Below are 9,431 nucleotides of genomic sequence, written 5' to 3'. Positions count from 1 at the left end.
GCTACCGCGCGGGGCGCCGGGAGCGCGGCCTTTTCGGGCGGGCGGAAGCGGCGGGTGGCAGCGCAGGAGGGAGGAGGCGGAGGCGGAGGTGGAGGTGGAGGTAGGTCGGTCGGTCATGGTGCCCCGCCCCCTCCGCCGTGAGGGGGCGGCCGCCGGTGGGGCTGGGGCGAGCGAGACCGTCAGTTACCACCGGTGCCCCGGGGCCGGGGTGAGCGGGTCCGCTCCCCGTAGCTCACCCGGTGTCGGCCGCAGGCCCCTCGGAGTGGGCGGTGGGGCCCGTAACGGCCGCGGTGCCGCCAGTACCAGACCCCGGCCGCGGTTCGCCTGTAGGGCTGGGAGCGGGACGGTTGTCTGAGGGGGATGTGGGGGGTGGGGGTGTCGCTCCGCGGTCCCTGCGGGCGGGATGAGCCGCTTGCTGGTGAAACGACAAGAACATAAAAAACCTCTTAATGAGGCTGCTTTTTTAATAAGTTATTTTTAAGTCAGGGTCCTGTTCTCCCTTAGGGACTATCCTGGCTGGCTTCCCTTCGGGAGGTGGTTGAGGAGAGGGAGCACGGCGAGCAGAGCCTGGTCTTCCTGCCCCGCTCTGGTCTCTGTGATGTTGCTCGTGTCCTGTATTCTCTCCTTGTGGAGGTTTTAATCTTCCTTCCTTTCTGTAGAGGCACTTAACGCCTCAAGTCAAGTTGAAAATGCTTGGGTAAAGATCGTACATTTCCGTATCATTACCACAGTATATTTTTCTGTAATTAAAGACACAAACTCATTAAAAGAGCTAAATGTTCCACATGGCTGGCCCCTTATACTCAGAGACACCCATGCAACTAAAATCTGTGGTGACTCTTGCATTTGGCAGCTGGTTTTGACAGTGCCCGCTCTACCATTAAGCTGTACAAAAGGGATAGGCCTTCATTTTGGCTTGCCATGAAAAAGATGGGGCATTTGTTTTTTAAACCAGGAGATTTTTTTTTTTTTTTTTTTGAAGGAATTACCTTTGGTCCTGGGAGGGACTTCAGTAAAGCGCAGTCTACATGCGTTCTGACCGGTTCCGTGGAAGAACTTCAGCATGATTATTTTGTATTTACAGTAAGGTAGCTAGGTGTTGCTGTCAGGACAAACCTCTGTTCTGAAAGTCTATGAACAATTTGTTCCTCCTTTTGTAAGTGCACTTTATCTTGTAGAACTTGGAAAGCATTAACCCTTTCAAAGATGATGACTTTTTTGAGGTCTGTGTCATTCAGTACGGTGGCCAAATTGTGTTTTGTTGTCTGATGCGTGCAGGACAGGTTTTGCTTTTTGCCTTGGTAAGGAGAAACAAACTTTTCATTCCATCAGAAGAAGCTGGGATAACATTTTAACATCATGGAGGCTGCATGGTAATGACAGTATCAGTGCAAAACATGTTTTTATAATAGAATTAAGGCAGTATTCTACTAAAGCAAAGTACTTTAAGGCAACTGAAACATATGCAGTCCACTTACAATGCTTTTAGTATCATCTAAAGAGCAATTTCATTTGCAGTAGCAACTTTGGTAACTACAATTTTGAGTTCTCTGTAAAATTGTAGTTTCAGATTCATAATCACCCAAATGATTTGAATGTTTTTCGCCATAAGCGGATGTAGAATTTAAGATGGGTTTTCTTATATAAGTGGTTTTTATGTCCTGTGGATTGCAGATACTATATTGATTTTAGATCTGCTCTTATTTTTCTCAAGATTGTGTGAATCTAATAACTATGAAGGTTCATTAATTTGCAAATGCATACATTGATTTAATAAGTAATTAGCAAGTTGCATGGTCATTTTATCGTAACATGTTCATACCTCTTACTCCTATTTTGGTAGTAAATTACATTTACTGCATTGACTTCTTTTTTTCAAACGTTGAGGTTTGGCATAAATAATGGACTTCAATTAAAATGCAGAAGGACAGTGTAACCTGATGTTAAAGTGTTTGGTTGATGTCACACTTCTAAAGAGAAAGAAGTTACAACTATAACCGACGAATGGTTCAACCGACGAATGGTTCAACTGCTTAATGGTTACCATGACCCTACGTTTTAGAGACAATGATACTTTTGAACTTGTTTAGTGTCTCTGAGATGGAAAAAGAAAACTGATTTGGTTTTCTTTTTTGGTTTCTCAATATGGATTAGTTATTGAAATTGAAAAATTATTTGTGTAACTGCAGAGGAGACTGTAGCTGTCAGTTCTTGGTTACACTGTAGTCAAGCCTGCTTCCAGGGGGTCAGCTAGCTTTCTTTAATTCAGTAGTTGTGTTTGCAAACATGCCCTATATGGTAATTTTTATATATTGTTGTCTACTGGTAAGCTCATATATGAAATCCATTGTAGATTTTGCAAAAATACTTTTTATTTACCTTAGCAGTTTCAAAGTTTCTAACAGTATCAACTATTTGAAGAAGAATTTTCATTGAATACATGCTGTATTAAAATATTTTCAGTTGCACATTTTGCTTTTGTGGGAAAAATGCCGTTTGCTCATTAATGATCTCGTGGGAGCCTTAGTGGCATCATTTAAAAGATAGTGTACCTAGTATGATGATGTCTTTTGGGATGCAGCTGTGATATACATAGGATATTGATTGAACTATAAGATTTCAGATGGACCTCCAGTTTCCCTTATATTTTTTTCTCCTAATTAATATATTGTAATGGGAAACCAATTACAAACATATGCATTTTTATCTGTTGAAATCTCAATAAATCAAAAGTTTAAGCAATTATATGATCTATGTAGCACTATTCAAATAGGTAAATAAAAATGTATGATGAATAGACGAATACTGGGTTTCTGTATTTTTTAATTTTTTTTAAAGGAGGTTTAATGATACTGGCTGTGCTTCATAGTACATATATATTAAGAAATGGTTTAGTAGTGTGATTTACCAGTGAAGAGGTTGCCTACTCTTCAATTAAGTGTTTAAGCAGTAGAGTATACCAAGGAATTTATGGATATAATGAAATGTAAAAAGGTGTCTTCAGAGATTAAACTTCTAGGTTGTTTTCAAATACAGGAAGAATTACAACAAAACAATGTCAACTTGCATGTGGGAGGCTAGGTATTTAGCTTCTCTTGTGTCTCTTAGCTTTCATAAGAAGTAGGAGGATTGTAGGAGATAGTTTAAAAATATCACAGGTGGGTGACTGACATGACAGGTACATCTGTATAAATGTTTTTATGCATAACAAATGTGCGTGTGTATAAATGAGGTGAAAAAAACATTTGCAAATAAGATATAAATGCAGGGGGTTTTTTTTTTGAGATACGCTAGTTTGAATGATCTGCAAAAGCTGATCATGCTCTTCTTTGGCTTTTTCGTCATATCCACTTCTGTTGTTCCTAGTATCTTCAACTACAAGCATGAATGCATAAAAACTTATTTGCATAGTTGCTACAGGTACAAATTCATTTATCTCTCCCACTGGAATAAGGAGGTGGTGGAACATGAGGGATATGTATTATTCAGGCAAATGTAGTGTGTAGGTAGTGTTCTGCATGTTTGCAATGGTATTAGAACATGGCATTTTGTTTGCTAATACCGTTTTGTGAAACAGCTATCTACATTTAGGTATGGCTCTTCTGTTTCCTGCCTCCCTCTGTTAGCTAGCAAAAGGCACACTATATTCACTATCTTAGGATGAGCAATAATAGTTGTAAAATGCTTGGAGATTGCTGCTATTCTCAGCAAGAATGAATACTCAGTCCTCACATCAGAGGTGCTTGGGAGACGTGTTTTCACCTAGTATTGTAACCATACATTGTGTCCGGAGATGTATGATAAGGAATGTTCATAATAACAACGGGAATTCCTATACTTGAAAATTTCTGCTTTTTGTGGCAGGTTTTGTGTGAATTGTTGTCCTCTATCAGTGTGATGTAGGCTGTTGTTTTATAGGAGCTGACTAGGGTCTTGAAAGACTGTGAGGAATGTGTATGTCAGCTACTATGCTATACTTGATGCACGATACGCAGATACTGAGTTTATAGTCTGGGATGCCTTTGTTTGTTGGATCACATGGTGGTGGCTGTGTTGTCCAGATTCTAGAGAGACAGAACTTGCCTATTACTTTAAATGCTCAACATTTTTGACTGCTGTTATACAGAGTGTTTAAAGTGATTTGCTATATGAAGCGACAGCATTACAGGCATTTCGGGAGTTACTTTTATATCCATAGTGAAATGAGCAGAATAGCAACATCTTGTATCTACAGGATAATTCTAATGTATCCGTTGGTGAAGTATTTAAGAACTAAAACCTAGTCAGTTAGATCTTAAACACTATTATGGTATACAAAGGTGCAAAAAGGATTTTCAAAATTATCTTAGCATTTAAATTCCATTAAATTCAAGCATTTATCTGGACTAAACCCAGTACATCTAAGTCATGACTCACAACTCTCAAAACAAAGCTTTTCCATTACGTATTATTTAAAAAGAAAAAAAAAAGAAAACATAAAGTCATATACAGCTGATGCCAGGGTTAGTGTACAACTTAGCAAGGCACTTCAGCTTGTTGTGGAAAAAAAGAAGAAAAAAAAAAAAAGAAAAAAAAAAAAAGATGTCATGGCCTTGCTGTGGAAATAGTTATGGTGTACATGACACAGGTGACCTTAGCACCTCTTCTGACATGCACAGTCCCAGTGTTGACGCTCCTGGTGTCTTCTCTTGCAAAAGAAGGCTGGATAGCTTACAGTGGTCTGTTTTGACCAATAAACTTCCATTTCAGTATGGATGAGATAATTTTAAATGGTTTACTATGCTGCATGTTGGCTTCACTATATTAAATGTTACATGCTTATGTATGTGCAGTGAGCCTCACAGCGTCACTTGCTGTTATGTCTCAATGCCTATTTCTGATGTCCTTGTTATCTTTCAGTGCCACTTGAAGATGAGAAATTTTAATCCTTACCTCTTGTCGTCTAAAGCTTAGCAGTAGGTGGAAAGTGTTTTTAAGGCGTTATGTTAGAGCTCAGGGGCCCCAAACGAAAAACCACCACACATCCTTGAAGACTAGGTGGAATTGCCAGGAGTTTAGGGTGAGAAGGTCTCAAACCGTTATTTTTGTTTTCAAGGTTAATAGGATGCAGCTGTAATTTCTTCACTGTTACATTTGGCAAAAAGTGTGTGGTGCTTGCTGTTACTGTGAGGAACATGTAAAATAATGTGCCTACACATTTAAGTTATGATCTGGTCTAACTTCAGCAAATAACAGAGAGTTCAATTTAGAAAGCTATTGTAAAATGCCATTAAATGGTTCACAAATTGGAAATTTTTGCACCAAAAGTGGGATTTGCTCTAGTTCCATCCCTGGTCCTTCTGCTGACTTGAACTGTGTCTCTTTCCTGGGTTAAGAAACAGTGTCCGTCACCTCCTACTGATTGTAACTGGGATGTCTTTTTGGGTTTTAGTCTTCCCCACCTCCTTTGTCTCTATACATGAGATGAAAAAAGGAAAGGCAGCAAAAGGGTCCTGTGAATTGGAATATTATTAGTGGAATTTAGTATCAGATAATGTAATAATAAGGACTGCTGTCCAAGATATGTCAAGATATAAAAGACTTACTGGAGTATGTATGGTACGATGTTGACAGAAGCTAAGGTGAAATTTAGAAGAGAATTACTAAACAAATTACTGTTGGTTGCTAATCTGACATAGTCAAATCTGATCAATGTAAAAATCATATCTTACAGGAAAAGTTCCAAGTTGAAAAAATTTCATTACACATGTGCTTAAGCAAGGGCCTCTGGTGTTACTGTCTTCTGAGGCATATTAGTAATTTCATAGAAAATGATTTAAATAGTCCAGATTTCCAAAGTTTGGAAAATTATTGGAATATTTCTGCATCTGCATTGCAAACTTCTAGGTGAGTATTGTGGGATGGGGTGTCCTTCAATGGATTACACAGAGCGAGCAGAGACTAAAATAAATAGTAAAAAAGGGAGATTGATCTTATGTGATTTTTAAGACTGCAGAGACTGAGAACTTTTGTGTTCTTGATCTAGATGTCAGCCAAATTGCATTAATTTTTCCATCCCAAGATAGCAAGCAATTAGAGGAAGAGTGAGGCTATATAGCCTATCACAGGCTGCATTTGTTTTTAAAAAAATGATTCAAACGATTATGAAAGGGATTGTTTGTTTACAGGTCTATAAAAGGATCTCAGAAGCCACCCTTTTCAGCACAGTAGCTGGACAGGAAAGAGGGAGCATGGGGCTTTCCAAATGCTGTCAGCTGCGTCAAGCTTATGGTGAAAACTTCGCAAAAACCTGAGGGGAGATTTGTGTTGACTGAGCCAATGAGGGACGCTTAGACAGTAGTTGGAGGCAGCAAACTTTATTGTGTGGGCTTATATTAAATTTCTCCAGCTGTGAAATTTAGCATTAATTTACAGAGTACAGCACACAGTGGCCACAGGCATAATGGAGATTGGGCAGAAATGTTAATTTCAGTGAAAGCTAGGCATTGCTGTCATAGAGGATAATTATTTTTGGAGATAAGAGGCAAGGAACTATATGTGTGTCTTGGTAATAGACCTACTTGACTTACGTTTCATAATCTCCTGAAGGCAATATTAGAGAGAAGGGTTTTTCTTTCCTCTGCCTTAGATGAAAACTGTGCTTTATATTTTATAATCTTTCTTTAATCTTGCCTTTTCCAGGTATTTGTTGTATTAACCTTGACCGTCTTAAAAATAGATGGTTTTTTTCTCTTTTTTAAATAATGAGGTAGAGGAGGATTTTTTTAGTATATACTTTAATTCGAGGTTCGTGTTGTGATACCAGTACTTGATGATGCGAAACAAATAAGTGTACTTGTAACATTGAAAGGGAGGAGGATGCAGTGAGGTACTGTATCTAAAACTATATTGAAACAGTTTGTTGGAGCTGTGGAGAATTGACTCTTCTGCACAAAGGGCTGGGCTTTTTTATGCTTATGTACCTGCATTAGTTCAGTCATTGTATTTGTTCACCATTTCATTTCATGTCATTCTCCCCCTCTACTCTGCACTGGTGAGGCCACAACTGGAATATTGTGTCCAGTTCTGGGCTCCCCAGTTCAAGAGAGATAGGGAACTACTGGAGAGAGTCCAGTGTAGGGCAACAAGGATGACTGATGGATTGGAGCATCTCCCTTAGGAGGAAAGGCTAAGAGAGCTCAGACTCTTTAGCCTGGAGAAGAGAAGGCTGAGGGGAGACCTTATTAATGTTTACAAATATCTAAAGGGTGGGCTGAAGGAGGATGGAGCCAGACTCTTTTCAGTGGTTCCCAGTAACAGGACGAGGGGTAAAGGGCACAAGCTGGAACATAGGAAGTTCCAATCAAATATGAGAAAAAACTTCTTTACGGCGAGGGTGACAGAGCACTGGAACAGGCTGCCCAGGGAGGTTATGGAGTCCCCTTCTCTGGAGACTTTCAAGACCCGCCTGGATGCAGTCCTGAGTAATGTGCTCTGGGCAATCCTGCTTTAGCAGGGGAGTTGGACTAGATGATCTCTAGAGGTCCCTTCCAACTCTGAAAAATTCCGTGGTTCTGTGATAGCGATGCATGGTAGTGGTACTGTTTAGCTTCAGCAGTTGGGAACCGGCAAGCCCAGCAACATGAAGATGAAGTGCGACCCAACATGCAGTGACGCCTAACCAAGACTTATTTTTAAAATTTTTTTCCCCTCTTGTTGTGTTTAAATTTCTGCCCCACACCCAGTAATTTTTCATGTCATCATTCGGTAAGAACTGATTTAAGTTATCTGGGAAAGCAGGGTCTTACAGTCTTAAAACAAAACTTTTGAGACCTCTACGCTGATGCTCCACATATTTGCCTTGTAATAATTTACACTATAAGATCTCAAAAGTGTGTCTAACTGGTGCAGTATCAAAGCACTTTTGTGCTATATTTTCCTAATGAGTACCTATAATTGCCCTCTCAGTTCAAGTCCCAGTGGCATTTTTCCACTGGTATGCCCCTGCTGTGTACTTATATTAGTCTGCACATTTCTTATCACTCTAGTGCAAGCTAGCATTCTTTAGTAGTTGTGAGGGAAAACTAATATTGAAAAGCTGGCTTCCCTAAGTAGACCTCCTGCTTAGCATCAAGTGTCTGGGGTAAGGGTTTAGTTTTTGAGCATAGATCTCTTTTTTTTTTTTTTTTTTTTTTTTTTTTTTTTTGCCTAGCCCATAGTAAGAAAAAAAAATCACCACATGAAAGAGTCATGAAAACTACTTAGAAAAGCAGTGAGCTGAAATGCCTTGAAAAGCTTTATATTTTTATGTATAGAACTTAAGATGTAAAACATACAAGTGACTCTTGTGAAGCTATTTATGTCTGCTTTCCTTTCCAAATGTGGTTTGTAGATGTGGTGCTGATCGAGCACAAGGTGATAGATATGTGATTGCTTAGTGTGTAGAGTCAGTGGTCACTGAATTTGCTATCTGTTTAGTGGAACTGTGTCTGTATTTATTTTATCTATTTTTTTTTAAAATAAAGCTGCTTGTTTGCTCAGAGCTTGGTGAGGTTGTGGGACTTGGGCACTGGGGCCCCTCCTTGCTAAAATACTGGCATGTCGGTCATTCTTGGATATGGACTGGTGCTTCTCTCCTGTTTTGGTTTGCCCAATGTGCATTATCACAAAGCCTAAGCTAAACTGGTGCCTTGCTGTGGGTTTCTTGCCTCATTTGAAGGTGCTATACCACGGGGCACCAGCATCCTATAATCCCATGTATAGGTACCTGTCGTGTTACCTCTACATTGAATCTCATGGCTTAGCATTCAAGCCAAATTAAAGAACCAAACCCGAATGTGTGCCGAAACAGTTGAAATCGATGTTCGATGGGGATGGATGTCTCCTTGCCCTATCTTCAAACTCTGATTGCTCAGCGTAATCCATCAGAAAAGTAATTAATTTTCAAGTGATAAACATGGCTGAATAAAGGCCTGCAAAATTGAAATTTAAGTGCATTGAAAGTGAATATCCCAGTTCACTGAAAATGTCTTGTGAATTATTTTCTGTGGGTCCAGATGAAACAAAATGAATTACAATGTTTAAATTAATAAATTAAAGTAGCATGAGCTCTTTGTTTTCAGGGAGATCAATGTTGCCTTTTCCAGTAGATAAATAGCAAATGGAAAGAAAAACATAATAAAACTTTTGTTAAGTGAAGACGGGGTAATGCAGGAATTTTCTTCAAAGAAAATGCCTTAGGAAACTGTTTAGCAAGAGAAAGCAATTTGGAGTCTAGGCCTATTTTTTATTATTAATTTGACAGGGACGTGAAATTAAAATAATCCATCTCTTTGAAAATTCTTGGGTGTAGGGGTGGGAGGAGAGGAGGGTATGTAAGCCTTCATATTTATACCTGCTGTTGTCCCACTGAGGTGGCTACATTTGGTGAAACTTGTTTTTCCAGGTTACTG

General features: G+C 39.4%; 1 protein-coding gene across 4 annotated transcripts in view; it reads left to right on the top strand.

The window, feature by feature from the left end:
• Positions 1 to 27: 27 nt before the first annotated feature.
• The window catches only part of XRCC4 (X-ray repair cross complementing 4), a 188,459-nt gene continuing 179,055 nt past the window's right edge, over positions 28 to 9,431 (top strand). Inside the window, exon 1 of one of the 4 annotated variants that reach the window (XM_054186515.1) lies at positions 28 to 88. The gene's annotated coding sequence lies outside the window, so the exon portion shown is untranslated. Of the gene's footprint in view, positions 95 to 984; positions 1,089 to 9,431 lie in introns of those variants that run through there. The other 3 variants (XM_054186514.1, XM_054186517.1, XM_054186513.1) reach the window with 3 other exon arrangements.

Source organism: Rissa tridactyla, chromosome Z, assembly GCF_028500815.1.
Source record: "Rissa tridactyla isolate bRisTri1 chromosome Z, bRisTri1.patW.cur.20221130, whole genome shotgun sequence".
NCBI lineage: Eukaryota > Metazoa > Chordata > Aves > Charadriiformes > Laridae > Rissa > Rissa tridactyla.
This window is presented reverse-complemented; position numbering and strand designations above follow the sequence as displayed.